General features: G+C 41.3%; 1 protein-coding gene across 2 annotated transcripts in view; it reads right to left on the bottom strand.

Annotated features, from left to right (window-relative positions):
- The window catches only part of CERS3 (ceramide synthase 3), a 91,645-nt gene that overhangs the window by 36,311 nt on the left and 34,705 nt on the right, over nucleotides 1-20,629 (bottom strand). The gene's annotated exons all lie outside the window — the stretch shown is intronic.

The raw sequence follows: 20,629 nt of genomic DNA, 5'->3' as shown, positions 1-20,629 counted from the left end.
ATAATTAAAAGGTTTGCAAGTCTTTTTTTTAAGGACTGAGTGATTGAAACATACTTTCCTAAAGCCATATTGCAAGATTTATAAAGCACGTCATAGTATTTGTAAGGCATGCCTTTATTTTACTACAAGAACACTGCAAGTTTCAGCATTTTCTTCCTATAGGTGCCAGATCTGTAGCAGTTACATCAGTAGGCTTTGTGACCAGCAGAACTCAAATAAGTAAAGTGCGGCTAAGCTTATTATACGGACACCCCTAAGTAACAGATGATATAACAGGGATGCTACATAGGAGATCTAGTTGTACAAGGGTTTATTTGTAGTGCATAAATACTGTAAATGACTTTCATACAACATTAAAGGTCCAGACATGCAGTTACCTCTGTAGGGCTAAAAGTAGCAAGTGCCCTTACGTGTCTCTAAGCAGGACAATGGGGTTTCTTTTATACATCTAAACATTCACTTAAAGATTTGCAAACTGCATTAAGGCCCTGTGTTTATGCCATATATTTAGTGTATACGTATAGCGGAAATCTCCCGACAAACACTAAAAGCGTCCATAGGGCTTCATTAGCCCAACAGAAGCCAAGAGTGGTCAGTGGCATACGTCTAAAGCATGGAATAGCGTCGTAGAACCGCAATTCCTTATTTATTTTTTTAATTGGGGGCCTATAGGTGACCAATGCCACTGTATGGAATCTGTCACAGGCCTGCATTAAATGTATGCGTCGCAAAGCTTCCCATGATGTAGCAATGTCAGCTCTGTGGGATCCTCTGGGATACACACACACAGAAAACTCGCATGGCGTCTCTATGGCACCTTCCAAGCAGCCAGAGTCCCCAGTCCCCGGCTGCTATCTCGGCCCGGTCAAGCTACATCACTGGAGTTTCCCTGGGGTAGCCCCAGTGACGTAACTTGCCATTTCCGTCACTGGGGCTACACCAGGGAAACTCCAGGGATGTCATTAGGGCCACCCCCGAGAAGCTCCAGTGACATAGCTCCCCAATTACAGAAAATGGGTGACTGATGCCACTGATAGGCATCCGTCACAGGCTACGTTTAACATATGCGTCGAGAGCTTTTTCCTGACATTTACTTTAAACGTAGGAATGAAACGTGATGTGCAAAGGGCCTAACAGCATTTGCTAATATATCTATAAATGGAATTCATCCCTGGAGTAATCAAATAACAGGGCAATGAGAGGACAAATTCCTGGTTGCCGCTTTGTGTGCTACCAATCACCTCCAGCTTTTTTCAATATGAAGCAGGTTAGGGAAACATTTTTTGTTTTCTGTTTCTATTAAACACACACACCATCAATTTACATAAAAAGTTGAAGACTTTGTAAGGCTCTGTTCACACTAGCATCATGGTTTCCTTAGGGAATTTTTCCCCTCTCCCTTGTACGGTGATCCTCCTTTCAATCTATAAATACATACGGGAGAATGGATTTTCAATGTGAGATGTAAAGGGGGCCTTGTCGAGAAGTACAGCATATGTTATAACCCAGAGCTGCATTTATAATTCTGCAGTCTTCTACAAGGCTGAAATCTCCAATCATTCCTTGTCTGCACAGAGATTGCTCTAGTGATTTGCATTCTGGGAAGTGTAGCCGTTACAAAAGGCACAGTATGGTAATCTGATGTAGACACACAGTCCTACTGCATTTTATGAGCTCAATCTAATGTACAGATGTCAAACATGCCCTATCCTCGGGCGTTTACGTCTCTGACCTCCCATTGAGATCAAAATCTGCCTCAAAATTCCAGACGGAATTTTGAGGCAGAATTTTTAACCTGCAAAAAACTCAGTGTGAACATACACTAAAGAACAAGGTGGCCTTCAAAGATGTACACACCTTTTAAGAAATAGAACAAGTTACAATATTTCCACGTGTGGGAAGGAGATTTTGTCACAGAGCAATATTTCTATACAAGTTTGAGAGAAATATTTAGAGAGACCGATGAGACCTCCGTTGATTAGGACAACGAAGAGGATTGAGTCACTTCAGCACTTTACCACACACAGCGCCATTCTCGTCTGCACCCTATTAAAAGGAAAAAGGGTTAGCTGAAGCAGAGCTGTAACCCCACGCATAGCGCATGTACGAGATTAGCGCGGTTTGTGATAAAACGCTGAAGGGGTTCCAGTTCCTTTATACTCATGAACGGTGGGGGTCCCTGTAGATGGACTAGCACATTTACGTATTGATGACATAGCCTAGGATTATACTCTCATTTCTTAAAATTACATAACCACTTTAACCAACATAAAAGATAACGGAACAACCGTATTCTTGTATATAACACAATATGATTATGTTGAAACATCCTTTTTGAGACATATGTTGTTTAACATGCAGCAAATTTTGTAATTCTGATACCAAATTAATTAAAGGGGCTGTCCCAGAATCGAGAATTATCACCGATCCACAGTCCCGTGTACATTGAATAGAGCAGTGGGAGCATGCTCAGCTGCCACGCCATTCAAGCCCCTCCTTACAAAGTGGTGGAACTGGGGATTTGGGACCTCTATTTTTGCGATTGGTGGGGGTCCAAGTGATTAAACTATTATCACCTATCCTGGGGATAGGTGATAATTGTCGATTTTGGAACAACCCCTTTAATGCCAAATAGGTTAGCCTGTGCGACAGTTCCCGGATATAGTAACGGTGCACTTTATTTTGTCATTAACAGGTGGCAAAGTCCATTGATGAATATTTTCCAAAAATTGTGATCTGCCAGGTATACCCCTTTAGGTCTCATGCAGACAGGGACAAATAACATATCTGGTGTCCTTCCACACTCCAAAAACATACAGAGTACCCGGATGAAGCCCAAGAAGAAAAAAAAAAAAACATGGGGAGAACATATAAACTCCATGCAGACGTTGCCCTTGGTTTGCTTTGAACCCAGGACCCCAGCGCCATCGTCATATTGTCTGATCTGTAGCGTGTTTCTATTATTTAATTGGATTGTGTCGCATCCTGACAGGGTATGCGGAAAGTCAACTTTTAACCACAACAAGTCCAATATGATTCCCTCAATTATATATATTAGATATGGAGGTCAATGGAGCTTAGACATTGCACTGAACAGACAACTGATGATATCAGCAATTACAGTGTGCAGAGTCTGTGGTTCGTAGAAGAAATGGTATCTTTAGGGCTTAGTTACATCATCCACAGTGTCCGAATAGCTTATTGCTCTGAAACATTTCCTGCAGTTAAAACGATCGAGCCGAGCTTTACAGACGGGAAACGCTTAGATTTTTGCCTGACGATCACCGACCCAGCAATGTGAGGTTTTCTGTTACTCTGACAACAGTGAAAAAACAAGAACCATGAGTGATATGTATCAAAACTAGTGGAGGAGTTGCCTATAGTTGTTTCAATCAACTCGGATTGGATGCTACGGGTAACTCCGTCACATTTCCTCATGGTGGACGAATATGATGTTGGGCCCTGGGCTGTACATAAGCTATGGGCCCCCACCAGAGACGTGAATCTCACCTACGTGTCAAAGTACATCTTGTGGTACACCTCGCACTGACATGAAAACACGCTGGTGGACGTGGGGAATATTATACATATGGTCAAATATATTTGCCCTCCGTTACAGGATGCCCATATATATATGGCCTGGTTTGTTCTGCAATTACAAAAGAATCCATTTTTATAATAAGTTAACATGGCATCTAAAATATAATATTTCTACAAGATAGTCGTTTTCTTACCCCTTACATCGTTTTTTGCAGAATTACACTGGTGACTCTTGACGGAAGCGTTTGGGGTTTACTCTAAAACAAGCAAGGGAATGTGAAATTGTCCACATTGTTCCCACTGTTAGACAGTTTGTTCCAGTATGTATACATGAATAGGAGTAGATGTGCGTGAGCGCTGGGTTTGAGGTGTCTTCCTACACGCCCCATTCTTCCTGAATGCCTGTGCCTGCTGAGCGACACGCGGAAATGGCTCTGACTCATGATACCCCCAAGAGACGTGGTCTGTGCCCCCTCAATCGCAGGTGGTGTGTGTGTGTGCGTGTGTGCGTGTGTGTGTGCGCGTGTAGGAGACCGATAACTTTATGAAGAAATAGGAAGTGTCAGCTTTGGCAAACAAGATCACAGTTCAAAATGTGGATGTACATTCCCACATTACAATGCGATATCATCCGAGTGTTTTATACACAGTATGACATTCTGAGTAAATACACAAAGCATATAAAGGTGCAAAGTAAAAAATGAGGCTCGCAGTTTAGGCAGTTCCTCAAATATAAATTCCATGAAGTTTCCCCCACTCTCAAAAAGAGAACTTGTCACTATGAAGACCACCCCTTTGCATATGTCATATTAGGCATATGGGACGTCATAAAGGAGGGATCCCCCTAAAAACCACCCTCTATTGGCCCAAAGCAGAGAGCCAGCTAAGCCAGTGGTTGATTCTCTGGATAATGTCAGCGGAATGGGAACAAGACAAACGATAGGGAGGTTGAATATACGGTTGCGAAGGGTAACAGCCAACAAGCAGTTTCAATGAAAAGGACTCACGTAAAAAGGAATCGCCAACGGCGATATAGCAGATTTAGCCATTGCAGGGGAAATGCCTGGTCAGCTATGTATGCCTTCCCCAAAATGCGTCAAATTTATCATACAGCATGCACAACGGTGATAAATTTGGTGCATGTTCTGCCTGTCTGGTTTAGTTTTAAGTGCTCTAAATTTAAGACATTAAAGAGGCTCTGTCAACAGATTTTGCAACCCCTATCTGCTATTGCAGCAGATCGGCGCTGCAAATGGAGATAAGAGTAACGTTTTTTTGTTTTTTTTTTAAAACGAGCATTTTTGGCCAAGTTATGACCATTTTTATATTTATGTAAATGAGGCTTTCTAAAGTAAAACTGGGCGTGTTCGTTACATCTGGGCGTTTTTACTTCTTTTACTAGCTGGGCGTTGTGTATAGAAGTATCATCCACTTCTCTTCACAACGCCCAGCTTCTGGCAGTGCAGACACAGCCATGTTCTCGAGAGATCACGCTGTGACGTCACTCACTTCCTGCCCCAGGTCCTGCATCAAGCCGTGAGCAAAAAATGTTTTATTTTTATTTAATTCTGCAAAGGGGAAAACGGGGTTTGGAGAGTAATAGGGGAGAGGGGGCTAGGTACGAGGCCTCTACCTTGCTACGCCCCACAGAGTGAAATTTACACCGCCTAGGACACTTTTCTGCCGTATATTATAATAAATATGTCGGCCCACTGTGGCCCAGCCCCCTTTTGGAAGCCACGCCCCCTTCCCACAAAAGTGCCGAGGACGGCGTAAAAAAGGCTCTTTTGCAACTCTCTGCTACAGAAAACTGGCATAGAAAGGTTTTTAAATTTCCCTTAATGGGTCATGAAACCTGACTGACATGAGGGACTTCTACATCTTCATAACATTATCCAAGCCCCATCCTCACTGGTGTCGTATTAGGTTGTGTACACACGTCATGGTCAATTCCATTATTTATTTATTTTTAAGGCTTGCTTTTGTTTTTTTGTGTTTTAGCCACAAGGTGTGAACCCAGCCTTAGTATCCTGCAAGGAGGTTGCCATAATTGTAAAATTATGCGATTCTGTTTGGGTACATTTCCTATACGGACTCCCAAGCGGTAAGGCTCTGTTATTATGGCTGGCTCAGGCTTCTACTGTGGTCTAGTAAAGGAGACCAGGGGATCTCTGTATCCGCACCATTCAGGTAAATTAAACTTTGGGGGCTTGTTGAACTTCATGACTTACCAAAAGCTGAAATTTTAGTTTTTGACTGGAGTGACCTTTTGGTGCGGAAAAAAATAAATAAAAAATTACAGTAGAAACAAAATCTGCATGGATTTGAGAGCATGCTGTGGATTTTACATCTGTACAATGCTCTATTCTCAGTGAATCCATAACACAATCTGCACGTAACTAATGCAAAATTTTGCACCAGAATTGCAGTGGATTTGCGGAAAAATCTGCAGTGGATTTCTTCTACTAAATCCGCAGGGAATTTCTTGTACTATGTGTGGACGTACCCGAATAGTTAATCATTTACCAAAGCAGTTTCCAGACTTCTACACCAGATTAAAGGCTACGTACACCTTTGAAATTGTTTTTGTCTTTTTTAATGAAAATGTCTATCAGTGAATGGTGCAATTTTCAAAATACTTTATTAAAAATAATTTTTACTTTTTGAGATGCAGCTGCTTTCTATACTGTATACAGAGCAGCTGTATCTAGCGTTGAAACCTGTATACGTCAGGTCCACGGACCTGACGGGTTCAGTGTCAGCAGGTCCTGCGTGTCTCGGACACGCTCTAAACTACTTTTTATTGACTGACCCTGCATGCCATCGTTTAACTTTTTACTAGCTATACTGCGGCAATATCATCTATACTGTTGTAGAAGTTTTAGGCTATGTTCACACGGGGTCTTTTGCCGAGTTTATTGACGCGGAAACCGCGTCGCAAAACTCGGCAGAAACGGCCCGAGAACGCCTCCCATTGATTTCAATGGGAGGCGTCGGCGTCTTTTTCCCGCGAGCAGTAAAACTGCCTCGCGGGAAAAAGAAGCGACATGCCCTATCTTCGGGCGCTTCCGCCTCCGACCTCCCATTGACTTCAATGGGAGGCAGGAGAAAGCGTGTTTTCTGCCCGCGGCGCTCAATGGCCGCGGGCGAAAAACGGCGCGATCATTGCTATTCACACGGAGTATTTTGGGGGAGGAATATCTGCCTCAAAATTCCGTTTGGAGCTTTGAGGCAGATATTCCTCCCCCAAAATACTCCGTGTGAACATAGCCTTAAATGGGTTGTTCAGGATTAGAAAAAAGGGTTTGCTTTATTCAGGAAACAGCCCCTCTCAAGTCATGAGTTTTTTATAATAGATACATTAAACGGATGCCTAACAGTGGCATCTGTTAGCCATAGACCATTATAGGGGTGATTGTTATCCATGCGTCATAGCCCATGTTTAACTTATACGTCGGGAGCCATTCCTGGTTTAACCCCTTAATAGCCAGCCTATTTTAGACCTTAATGGCCCAGCCATTTTTTAAGTTTTTCCATCGTGTCATTCAAGGAGCTGTAACTTTTTTTATTTTTGCGTCGACATAGCTGTATAAGGTCTTGTTTTTTGCGGGACAAGTTGTCATTTTTAATAGCACTATTTTGGGGTACATAGAAGTTATTGATTAACTTTTATTTGGGGGGGGGGGGGGGGGAATAGAAAAAAAGCTGCAATTTCGCCACACTTTTTTGTGTCCTAAATTTACGCCGTTTACGGTGTGGTATAAATAATACAATAACTTTATTCAGTGGGTTGTTGCGATTGCAACGATACCAAATTTATATATATTTTGTATGTTTTACTACTTTTACACAGTGAAAACACTTTTTTCAAAATTATTTGTTTTTGTGTCTCCATATTTGAAGAGCCATAACACTTTTATTTTTTCGCCGATGTGGATGTATGGGGCTTTTTTTTTGCGGGACGACTTGTAGTTTTTATCGGTACCATTTTGGAGTAGATACGACTTTTTGATCACTTTTTATCACACTTTTTTTTTTTTAAGGCTGGATTCAAGGAAAACAGCACATTTCGCATTTTTGTTTTTATTTTATTTTTTAACCCCTTAGTGACCAGCCCATTTTAGGCCTTAATGACCAAGCTATTTTATTCGTTTTTCTATAGTCGCATTCAAAGAGCTATAACGTTTTTATTTTTTCGTCTACATAGCTGTATGAGGACTTGTTTTTTGCGGGATTAGTTGTGCTTTTTAATAGCATCATTTTTGGGTACATATAATTTTTATATTAACTTTTATTAACCTTTTTGGGGGGAGATTATAAAAAAAAACTGAAATTCCGCCATTGTTCTATGCGTTTTTAAATTGACGCCGTTCACTATGCGACGTAATTAACATGTTACCTTTATTCTATGGGTCGGTACGATTACGGCGATACCACATATGTAGAGGTTTTTTTATGTTTTACGACTTTTGCACAATAAAAACACTTTTGAACTAAAATTATTTGTTTTTGCATCGTCGCTTTCCAAGAGCCGTAATTTTTTTATTTTTCCATCAATGTAGTGATTTTTTGGGCTTGTTTTCTGCGGGACAAGACGTAGTTTTGAATGGTACTGTTTTGGGGTACATGGGACTTATTGATTCATTTTTATTATGACTTTTTTGGGGGGCAATGGAAAAAAATTGCAATTTCGCCAGTTTTTTGCGTTTTTTTTTTACGGTGTTCACTTTGCGGTTTAAATGACATATTAACTTTATTAATGGAGTCATTACGGCCGCGGCGATACCATATATGTGTACTTTTTTTTTTTTACACTTTTTCTAAATAAAACCACTTTTTATGGAAAAAAATTGTTTTATTTATTTTTTTACTGTACTTTTTATTAATAATCTTTATTTCACTTTGATGACTGATTTTATTAGTCCCACTAGGGGACTTTACTGTGCGATATTCCGATCGCTGCTATAATGCTCTGGTATACTTCGTATACCAGAGCATTATTGCCTGTCAGTGTAAATCTGACAGGCAATCTGTTAGGACGTGCCTCCGGCGCGTCCTAACAGGCATATGTCCAGGGCAGACCTGGGGGCTTTTATCAGTCCCCCGGCTGCCATGACACCCCATCGGAGACCCGCGATTGCATTCGCGGGCCGCCGATGGGTGACAGAGGGAGCGCACTCCCTCTGTAAACAAAGTTAAATGCCGCGGTCGCTATTGACGGCGGCATTTAACGGGTTAAACGGCCGCGATCGAAGTAAACTTCGATCGCGGGTGTTGGAGCAGGAGCTCAGCTGTCATCAGACAGCAGAGCCCCGGCTCCTGCCTGCACGGGAGACCCGTGCAGGACTTAGACTAGGCTGACGTGAAAAGGCGCCAGCCTAGCCTAAAGCCCATTAGTGAATCACGTAAAAAGGCGTATTAGTGGTCACTAAGGGGTTAAGACGTTCACCGTGCGGGTTAAATGATGTAAGAAGTTTATAGTTGGGGGCGTTACGGACGCGGCGATACCAAATGTGTAACTTTTTTACTTTTTTAAAAATAAAGCAGTTTGTAAGGGGAAAAAGTGTTTTTCATTTTTTTTTCCTCTTTTTATTAAACTTTTTTTTTACTAGTCCCACTAGGGGACTTCACTATGCGATTATCCGATCGCATTTATAATACACTGCAATACTTCTGTATTGCAGTGTATTATGCCTGTCCGTGTAAAACTGAAAGGCATCTGCTAGGTCATGCCAGAGGCAGGCATTCACTACAGGCAGACCTGGGGGTCTTTATTAGGCCCCCGGCTGCCATCGGAGACAGAGACACTCGGCGATCTTATCGCCGGGTGTCGGTGGGATGAGAGGGAGCTCCCTCCCTCTTTCCTAAACAACTCAGATGCGGCGCTCGCTATTGAGCGCCGCATCTGAGGGGTTAAACGGGTAAGATAGATACGGATATCAATCTCACACGTTCGAACGGGGATGCCCCCAGCTAACGCTGGCAGCTGAGAGAAGGGAGATTTAACGGCTCCCTGCTCTGTTTATTTATTCCGATGCAGCGCCGTAAAAAGGCTATTGCATCGGAATAAAGTTAGTGGCCGTCGTAAAAACACTATGGAGCGGGCAAGTCAAAATATTGTGATGTCAACAGGACCTAACCCGGAAAACTGCAGGTTTTTGACTGCGTTATGTGAATGAGACTTTTACATACATCCGCCCACGACGTCTCATACATCCGCCCACGACGTCTCATACATCCACCCACGACGTCTCATACATCCACCCACGACGTCTCATACATCCACCCACGACGTCTCATACATCCACCCACGACGTCTCATACATCCACCCACGACGTCTCATACATCCACCCACGACGTCTCATACATCCACCCACGACGTCTCATACATCCACCCACGACGTCTCATACATCCACCCACGACGTCTCATACATCCACCCACGACGTCTCATACATCCACCCACGTCTCTGCCTCCAGGACCCCTGTAGGCATGATGGGAATAATGATCTTATCGCCACTTTAATTTTTAGATTTGAGTCAGTCTCTGCTTAGCGGCAGTGTTTATCAGGCTCAGTGACACGCTTTCTATACTTGAGTCTATGGAGATCTATGCGTCACCAATCACAGGCTTCAGCAGTTCCTGTACCACACTACACGGTGGGGGGGGGGGGGGGCGAATCTTCTATAATCAGCCACCACTGACAGACAGGTTCCTGTCACACAGGTATAATGTGGAAGAATATAGTGCAGCCTCCCTATCTGTACTTATGGTTTCTCAACTTATTTAGGAGAGCATAGAGAGAATGATAGTCCGTGTCCCCCAGCATGCAGAAATGGTATGGTCTGTAGCTGGTCATGTGATGCTGTGCTGAAGCATCATGGGATTGATAGCAAAGCAGAGAGGAAGAGAAAGCTGGGGAAATCTAAGAATGAAGATGGAGGCTTTTTCTAAGAATAGACAAGGCAGCAGTTCAAAAAGTAAGTACAGGATACATAAAAAGTGGAGAATGTGATATACAGTCAGGTGAGGGGTGCAAGGATGCAAAGTTGTCTTAGCAACTAAAGGTCTACTTGCCTTGTGGACGCAGCCAATTTTTTCAAATCTGATATGTGTCACTTTATGTGGTAATAACTTGGGAATGCTTTTACCTATCCAAGCGATTCTGAGATTGTTTTCTCGTGACATTTTGTACTGTATGTTAGTGGAAAAATTTGATCAATAAATTCACTATTGGTTTGTGAAAAACAAACTTTAGAGAAAATTTCTAAAAATTACAATTTTTCTAAATGTAAATGCATCTGCTTGTAAGACAGATAGTAATACCACACACAATAGTTACGAATTAACATTTCCCATATGTCTACTTTAGATTGGCATCGTTTTTTGAACGACCTTTTATTTTTCTAGGACGTTACAAGGCTGAGAACTTTAGCAGCAATTTCTCACATTTTCAAGAACATTTCCAAAACCTATTTTTATAGGTACCAGTTCAGTTCTGAAGTGGCTTTGATGGCCTTAGTTATTAGAAACCCCCATAAGTCACCCAATTTTAAAAACTGCACCCCTCAAAGTATTCAATACAGAATTTAGAAAGTTTCTTAACCCTTTAAGTGTTTCACAGGAATTAAAGCAAAGTGGAGGGGAAGTTTACAAATTTATTTTCTTTGTCGGAAAATCCATTTTAATCCATTTTTTTCTGTGATACAAAAGGTTTTACCAGAGAAACGCAACACAATATTTATTGCCCAGATTCTCCAATTTTTAGATATATCCCACCTGTGGCCCTAGTGTCCTAATGGACTGAAACACCGGCCTCAGAAGCACCTAGAGGATTTTGGGGTCTCCTTTTTATTAGAATATATCTTAGGCACCATGTCAGGTTTGAAGAGGTCTTGTGGGGCCAAAACAGTGGAAAAACCCCGAAAGAGACACCATTTGGCAAACTACACCCCTCAAGGAATTCATCAAGGGGTGTAGTTAGCATTTTAACCCCACAGGTTTTTTGCTGAATTTAGTGGAATTAGTCCCTAAAAGTGAAAATCTAAATTTTTTTAAATAAAACGTAGAAATTATCAATTTTTTCAAGGAATAAAGAAGAAAAAGCACCCAAAGATTTGTAAAGCAATTTCTCCCGATTACGGTAATACCCCATATGTGGTAATAAACGGCTGTTTGGACACACGGCAGCGCACAGCATGGCGATATCAATTATGCATTAATTATTTATTTAATTTTTAAATTTTATTATTTTGTCATTTTACTTTTGTACATTTTTTTGTAATTTTTTATTTACTTTTTTCTTTTGGTCCCAACTAGGGACTTGAAGATCCAATTGTTGGACGTTGTCATAATACCCTGCAGCCTGTACTGGAAGATGCCGGGCTGCGGGGAGCGCCTGTGTGCTCTGTTAGGAGCACCCGTAGATTAACGGGCTGCAGGCACAAGGACCAGTGCTGCAGCCCGTTAATCTACGTGGGGTGGTCGGGAAGGGGTTAAGCTGGAAATTAAGAAAAAAAAAAAAAAAAGACAAAAAAAAAAAGTAAACCAACAAAATACAGGGATTACACACCTTAAAAAGTAAGTGCACCCCCAAACACTATATTTTTCCTGAAAGCAGACAACTTAACAATTGCAGTTGTCTTGATGTGTAGTTGGCAGCTATGTACACCTTCACGTAACTTTGTGACTAACAGGAATTAAAAAAAAACAAAAAAACATTCTAACACATTTGCGCCTAAAACTCACATGTACGCATAGTTTTACAAACAAAAAAACAAATGTAAAAATAGACCAAGATTTTAAAATTTCTTATACCGTATTTTTCGGACTATAAGAAGCAGTTTTTAGAAAGAATAAATCTTGCTAAAAAAATCCCTGCATCTTATAGTCGGCAGTGCCGGGCCCCCTAACTGCTCCTTACTTCACCCCTTCCCGACCCCTTATGTGCCGGCACATCATGACATCGGGGAGGGAGTGATGTATGGTGCGGGCTCACGCGCTGAGCCCGCTCCATACACTGCAGCGTGTCAGCTTTGTTTTACAGCTGACACGCTGTTCTAACGGCCAGGAACAGCGATGGCGCTGTTCCTAGCCATTTAACTAGTTCAAGAGGTCAATAGCGACCGCAGCGTTTATAGTGGTTTAACCATGGAGGACATTTATTACATATCCACAGGATAGGTCATAAATGTCAGATAGATGCGGGTCCCACCTCTGGGACCTGCACCTATCTCCAGAATGGGGCACCTAAACCCTGTTCTATCCTACCCGGCTCTGCTGTCTTCCGGCCACTTCCTGGTTATATGGTCGACTTACGGAAACCGAGTAACTCCCTGAGCTACACAGTTTCCATAACTCCCATAGAACTGAACAGTAGCTACAGAAACAGCGTAGCTGCCATTCGCTACTACGGGAGTTATGGAAACAGCGTAGCTCACAGAGTTACGCGGTTTCCCTAACTCATCCATTGCAGTGTATTGTACCAGCGATCCAATGATCGCTGGTTCAAGTTCCCTAGGGGGAACTAACAATGTGTAAAAACAAAAAGTTAGATACATTTTCAGGACTGTAAAAAAAACAACAAAAAAAATGTTTCCCATTTTTCGCCAAGCAAAAAACATTGAACTCTGCACATGGCAAAGAGCTACTAAACATAACGTGTTTACAAATATAATTGCATAAAAACGTAACTTTGTGACTAAAATGCGTACTCAAGCAGACCCCTTATGAAAACAAAATGTCCTCTGCAAAAACGTTTAAAAGATGTGAGGAGTTCATACATACCACACGTTTACATTCACAAGTACATGTTAGGCTATGTTCACACGGAGTATTTTGGGGGAGGAATATCTGCCTCAAAATTCCGTTTGGAACTTTGAGGCAGATTTTCCTCTCCCTGCACGCCGATTTTCGCGCCGTTTTTCGCCCGCGGCCATTGAGCGCCGCGGGCATGAAACAGCGCGAAATACGCTTTCAATGGGAGGTCAGAGGCGGAAGCGCCCGAAGATAGGGCATGTCGCTTCTTTTTCAATGGGAGGCGTTCTCGGGCCGTTTTTGCCGAGTTTTGCGACGCGGTTTCCGCGTCAAAAAACTCGGCAAAATACCCCGTGTGAACATAGCCTTAGAGAGAAGAAAAACAGGACTGTACCAACCAATTTTTGCATGCAAATTAAATTGTGGATTATAAAGCCTCATCATTTTCTATCTCCCTGTACCAACTCTAAGGCACTATGCACACAACCGTATTTTCATTGATCTGTAAATACTGTCCGTAAATACGGATCCTTAACTTATCCTTATATACCGCACGGTATCCGCAAATACGGTCCGTAGTGCATCCGTATTTGATCCGTACATACGGATTAGTAGAAAAAAAAAAAAAAAGGCGGCTGCAAACGATGGCACCAACATGTTGCATAGCAACGCTTCCGAAAATACAGGCAGACAGTTTACAGATACACATCCGTAGCCGTCCGTATTTACGGAAGCGCCCATAGGCTTCTATGGGAGAGTCAATGTCGTAATTATGGACAAGAATAGAACCGGTTCTATAATTTTTTCAGCACGGACACCCATCCGTAAAAATACGGAAAGGTTTCCTTGGCCAATAGAAATGAATGGGTCCGTAATTACGGATGAGATATACGGTCATGTGCATGGGGCCTAAGGCTGTGTTTACAAATCTGGTGAAATAGTGTTATTCTGCAAAGAATCGCAGCAAAAACCACAAATTGACTCCCAACGTGTGAACTTCGCCTAACCTGATCAATAATCGCAATTCCCTAAACTTAATCTAGTGCGTTAATTAATACTTTTTTTTTTTTATCATTTATTGCAACAGTCGATTAAATGTCTTTTCTGCCTGATTGAAATCTATTCCATCCATCAGAAATGTATGACACATTACTCTAGTGATAATCGTTATCACTATGACTAAAGCATGTAACTGGCTTTCCTAAAGAAGCGGTCATCGGATTTTCCAATCAAGATCGAGTACTGACAGTATATGTACAGTCTAAAATATACAAACTTATTTGACGCTGCGATCTGGATGGGTCGAAGTCAATAAACAGTCTAATTAGGCGCAGAGTGGTGATTCTCACCGTTTTCTGACAAAATAAAAGGACCCCCATGTGTGACAATCCGTGAGAAAGCATGCTCTCTAATTGATAAGGTGGGTTATAACACTAACAAAAGTTCATTTTATCCCGCCACTGGGGACAACTATAGCCATACAGGGACAGGAGGTGGTTGGCAGCTGTTCCTCCTGTCCCTGCACGCTGTAAGCATGTCTCCCGTGGGCCCCACTCTCCTCCTCCTCCTCCTCCTCATAGGCTGAAGTGAGAACTGCAAATAGATGAAACGCCCACTTTAACCTGCTCTATCCAGGTCTTGTCTGAAAGCAAAGACTTCAAAATGGAACTCTAGCTGCGAGCTAGCCTAAGTTCCAGCTGCGAGCTAGCCTAAGTTTCAGCTGCGAGCTAGCCTAAGTTTCAGCCGTTAATAGCCGAGACACATCAGATACGTCCTTGGCTATCAAAGTGTCTTCCTGCTAAGGAAAGGTTTAAATAAATCTGGCAATTCCAATGCTAACATTAGGTGTAGTAACTGAACAAATAGCGATAAAATGCTTGTTGATCTTACAAATCGTTGGACATTCTGACATTGCAGTATGTAAACTTGAATCGTATGACAGAAGATATGTGAAAATGTTAAATTGGCGAACAATGATAAATTTTTAACGATTGAGACAACGTTGTGTGTAAATACTTGTATGCAATCGCTGTTCGATTGCTTACAGCAGATCGCTAATATGAATATCCGCTTGTGTAAATGGACAGGAAGGCCAGACATTGGATGCCACATGTAAGAAAATCAGGCCCATGCGAATGGTCATGCGATTTTTATGAATTTGGCCTATTTGTGATTTTTTCGCTACCGATTTCGCACGCAGCGGATATGTTGTGTATTTTCTCTTCGGATTTGCGGGTGGAAAATCTGCAGCAAATGACTATTGCAAGTAAGTGGATGAGATTTTAAAAAAAACAAAAAAAAAAACAAAAAAAAAAACTCATCCATATGCTGCTTAACATTTACAACATGTTCATGATGTATCTGAAAACAAGTTCTTATTGTAGCCTATGGGTAAAGGATGCCACAGGCATCCGATTAACGTTTACGTCACCCATAGACTACAATGGTATCCATTTGATGTATGCAATCTGCATTAAATGTTCGCCTGTGACATATGCCATTCAATAGCAGAAGTCACCCATAGACTTTAAAAAAAAAATTAAAAAAAAACATATACCCCGCTGTATATGTTTTTTTTTTTTTCTGGGCTCTCAAGGGATGGAATAGCGTAGTCTTCGCTCTTTTGGGGCTAATTGACCACTATGTACAGGTTTAGCGCGTTTGCCGGGGGCTTTGCCAACATACACGCTAAACACAGGGAATGAACGTGGTGCAAAGGGGGTCTAAGTGTCATAGTAAAACGAAGGATTCCTGCTCGGCAGTGTAATATACGGATTAAAAGGTTTCTTCTCGGGACTAATTACAATGATGACGGGTCTTAACCCGGAGACCACCGATCATCATAACGAAGGGCTGAGAGGCAGTACCAGGCGCAGCTACACAAGTATTGGATAAATAATGTTCTGAAGTTTGGCGGGGGCCCCAGGATAAGACCTCACACCTATCTTTAAAATAGCCCATAAATGTTTAAGTCCTGAAAAAAACCCTTAAAAGTAGGTTAACAAACAGGTAAAAGAGGATTTATCCTGGCACACCAGAACTGCACATGTAAGCTGTATACTGATCCTACAGCAATCTACCAGCTAACTGCAGAAAATACCATTTCTCCAGTCTGATTTATCTACATTTCTTCATTCAACAGAAGACCTTCTCATAATACAACATGGAAGAGAGGGGAATTTCTCTATTAGCAGAGGGTGACGCTACACTTCACAGATCTATGAAGTATAGTAGTCCGACGCTAAGACCGTGCGTACGAACATCTCCTGTACGGTCATCAGCAGGGACTATCATCTGTTACACAGCTCTGCGAATGACTGGATTGTTTAGACCGGCTTGCCATTGCTGCACTTCTCTCATCTCAGCCCTCCTGAAAGGAAATAACAAGATCCTAAGCTATGGACGCTTGTGATGGTTGTGAGGCTTAACGCCCGGGGCCTGGCATCCAGGCTGCATTCTATCACCTCCCCAGTGACATGTCTGTGTGCAGCTAGACTTGTTGCTGCAGCTGTAGGCCACATTCTGCAGGACCTGATGATTATAGTGTGGGACTGCTCCATCCCACAAATATAGGCCTTCCTTCAGCCACCCACAAGGCCCGATCTGCCAGAGATGAAAGACAGGAATAGAGCAGCCACCCACTCAGATGCTGTGGAGTCGTCTGCTCGCTACATGACATGAATCAAGCCTTTATATACCCACTGCTGCCAGTTATTCTGAGGTGCCCACTGCTGCCAGTTATTCTGAGGTGCCTACTACTGCGGTCCCTAAGAAGCCATAACATTTACTGATACTCAACAAGTCAGAGAGATTAGAATCAGCCTGATGTCAGGAAAAGGCCCTGCATCCTGTCATGTGTCTGTGTGTTTAGTGTGAGTGTACAGAGCAGCGAGCTGCCACCTGTGACATTACAACTGCACCTCCCGACATATGCTGACAACAGTGTGGGTGTGCACGATGCAGAGATAGTGTGTGTACAGTATATGTATAAATAAGGTGTATGTACAATGTGTGTGTGTGTGCACGATGCATAGTGTATGTACAGTATATGTATAAATAAGGTGTATGTACAATGTGTGTGTGTGTGCACGATGCATAGTGTATGTACAGTATATGTATAAATAAGGTGTATGTACAATGTGTGTGTGTGTGCACGATGCATAGTGTATGTACAGTACAGTATATGTATAAATAAGGTGTATGTACAATGTGTGTGTGCACGATGCATAGTGTATGTACAGTATATGTATAAATAAGGTGTATGTACAGTGTGTGTGTGTGCACGATGCATAGATAGTGTGTGTACAGTATATGTATAAATAAGGTGTATGTACAGTGTGTGTGTGTGTGTGTGTGTGTGTGTGCACGATGCATAGATAGTGTGTGTACAGTATATGTATAAATAAGGTGTATGTACAATGTGTGTGTGCACGATGCATAGTGTATGTACAGTATATGTATAAATAAGGTGTATGTACAGTGTGTGTGTGTGCACGATGCATAGATAGTGTGTGTACAGTATATGTATAAATAAGGTGTATGTACAGTGTGTGTGTGTGTGTGTGTGTGCACGATGCATAGATAGTGTGTGTACAGTATATGTATAAATAAGGTGTATGTACAGTGTGTGTGTGTGTGTGTGTGCACGATGCATAGATAGTGTGTGTACAGTATATGTATAAATAAGGTGTATGTACAATGTGTGTGTGCACGATGCATAGTGTATGTACAGTATATGTATAAATAAGGTGTATGTACAGTGTGTGTGTGTGCACGATGCATAGATAGTGTGTGTACAGTATATGTATAAATAAGGTGTATGTACAGTGTGTGTGTGTGTGTGTGTGTGTGTGCACGATGCATAGATAGTGTGTGTACAGTATATGTATAAATAAGGTGTATGTACAGTGTGGGTGTGCATGATGCATAGATAGTGTGTGTACAGTATATGTATAAATAAGGTGTATGTACAGTGTGTGTGCGCACGATGCATAGTGTATGTACAGTATATGTATAAATAAGGTGTATGTACAATGTGTGTGTGCACGATGCATAGTGTATGTACAGTATATGTATAAATAAGGTGTATGTACAGTGTGTGTGTGTGCACGATGCATAGTGTGTGTACAGTATATGTATAAATAAGGTGTATGTACAGTGTGTGTGTGTGTGTGTGTGTGTGCACGATGCATAGATAGTATATGTATAAATAAGGTGTATGTAGTGTGTGTGTGCACTATGCGTAGCTATTGTGTGTACAGTATATGTATAAATAAGGTGTATGTACAATGTGTGTGTGTGTGTGTGTGTGTGTGCACGATGCATAGTGTGTGTACAGTATATGTATAAATAAGGTGTATGTACAGTGTGTGCACGATGCAGAGATATTGTGTGTGTACAGTATATGTATAAATAAGGTGTATGTACAATGTGTGTGTGTGCACGATGGATAGTGTGTGTACAGTATATGTATAAATAAGGTGTATGTACAGTGTGTGTGTGTGCACGATGGATAGTGTGTGTACAGTATATGTATAAATAAGGTGTATGTACAATGTGTGTGTGTGCACGATGGATAGTGTGTGTACAGTATATGTATAAATAAGGTGTATGTACAATGTGGGTGTGCACGATGCATAGATAGTGTGTGTACAGTATATGTATAAATAAGGTGTATGTAGAGTGTGTGTGTGTGTGCGCACGATGCATAGTGTGTGTACAGTATATGTATAAATAAGGTGTATGTACAATGTGGGTGTGCACGATGCATAGCTATTGTGTGTGTACAGTATATGTATAAATAAGGTGTATGTAGAGTGTGTGTGTGTGCGCACGATGCATAGTGTGTGTACAGTATATGTATAAATAAGGTGTATGTACAGTGTGTGTGTGTGCGCACGATGCATAGTGTGTGTACAGTATATGTATAAATAAGGTGTATGTACAATGTGGGTGTGCACGATGCATAGATAGTGTATGTACAATATATGTATACATAAGGTGTATGTACAATGTGGGTGTGCACGATGCATAGATATAGTGTGTGTACAGTATATGTATAAATAAGGTGTATGTACAGTGTGTGTGTGTGTGTGTGTGTGTGTGTGTGTGCGCACGATGCATAGATAGTGTGTGTACAGTATATGTATAAATAAGGTGTATGTACAGTGTGTGTGTGCGCACGATGCATAGTGTATGTACAGTATATGTATAAATAAGGTGTATGTACAATGTGTGTGTGCACGATGCATAGTGTGTGTACAGTATATGTATAAATAAGGTGTATGTACAATGTGGGTGTGCACGATGCATAGATATTGTGTGTCTACAGTATATGTATAAATAAGGTGTATGTACAGTGTGTGTGTGTGTGTGTGTGCGCGCACGATGCATAGTGTATGTACAGTATATGTATAAATAAGGTGTATGTACAATGTGTGTGTGCACGATGCAGTGTACAGTATATGTATAAATAAGGTGTATGTACAATGTGTGTGTGCACGATGCATAGTGTGTACAGTATATGTATAAATAAGGTGTATGTACAATGTGGGTGTGCACGATGCATAGCTATTGTGTGTGTACAGTATATGTATAAATAAGGTGTATGTACAATGTGGGTGTGCACGATGCATAGATATTGTGTGTGTGCGCACGATGCATAGTGTATGTACAGTATATGTATAAATAAGGTGTATGTACAGTGTGTGTGTGTGTGTGTGTGTGCGCACGATGCATAGTGTATGTACAGTATATGTATAAATAAGGTGTATGTACAATGTGTGTGTGTGTGTGTGTGTGCGCACGATGCATAGTGTGTGTACAGTATATGTATAAATGTGTATGTACAATGTGGGTGTGCACGATGCATAGATATAGTGTGTGTACTTAAATAAGGTGTATGTACAATGTGTGTGTGTGCACGATGCATAGATATAGTGTGTGTACAGTATATGTATAAATAAGGTGTATGCACAGTGTGGGCGTGTGTGTGTATAGATCATTTATGTACAGAAATTGTACACTATGTGTATTGTAGATGTATAGATAATATATATATATATATATACAGTTTGTGCATGTATAGATAATGTATATGTACAGTATGTGTGTATAGATAATGTATGTACGGCATGTGTATTCTGTATAGATTGTGTGTATTGCCTATAGATTATGTACAGTGTGTGTATTGATAATTTATGTAGTGTGTATATTGTGTATAGATAATGTATGAAGTGCATGTATAGATTATGTATGTACAGTGTGTATATTGTGTATGTATAGATTATGTATGTACAGTGTGTATATTGTGTATGTATAGATTATGTATGT

The sequence above is a fragment of the Rhinoderma darwinii genome, chromosome 3 (assembly GCF_050947455.1).
Source record: "Rhinoderma darwinii isolate aRhiDar2 chromosome 3, aRhiDar2.hap1, whole genome shotgun sequence".
NCBI classification, from domain to species: domain Eukaryota; kingdom Metazoa; phylum Chordata; class Amphibia; order Anura; family Rhinodermatidae; genus Rhinoderma; species Rhinoderma darwinii.
The sequence above is the reverse complement of the archived record's forward strand: the minus strand, read 5'-3'. Positions and strand labels throughout refer to the sequence as shown.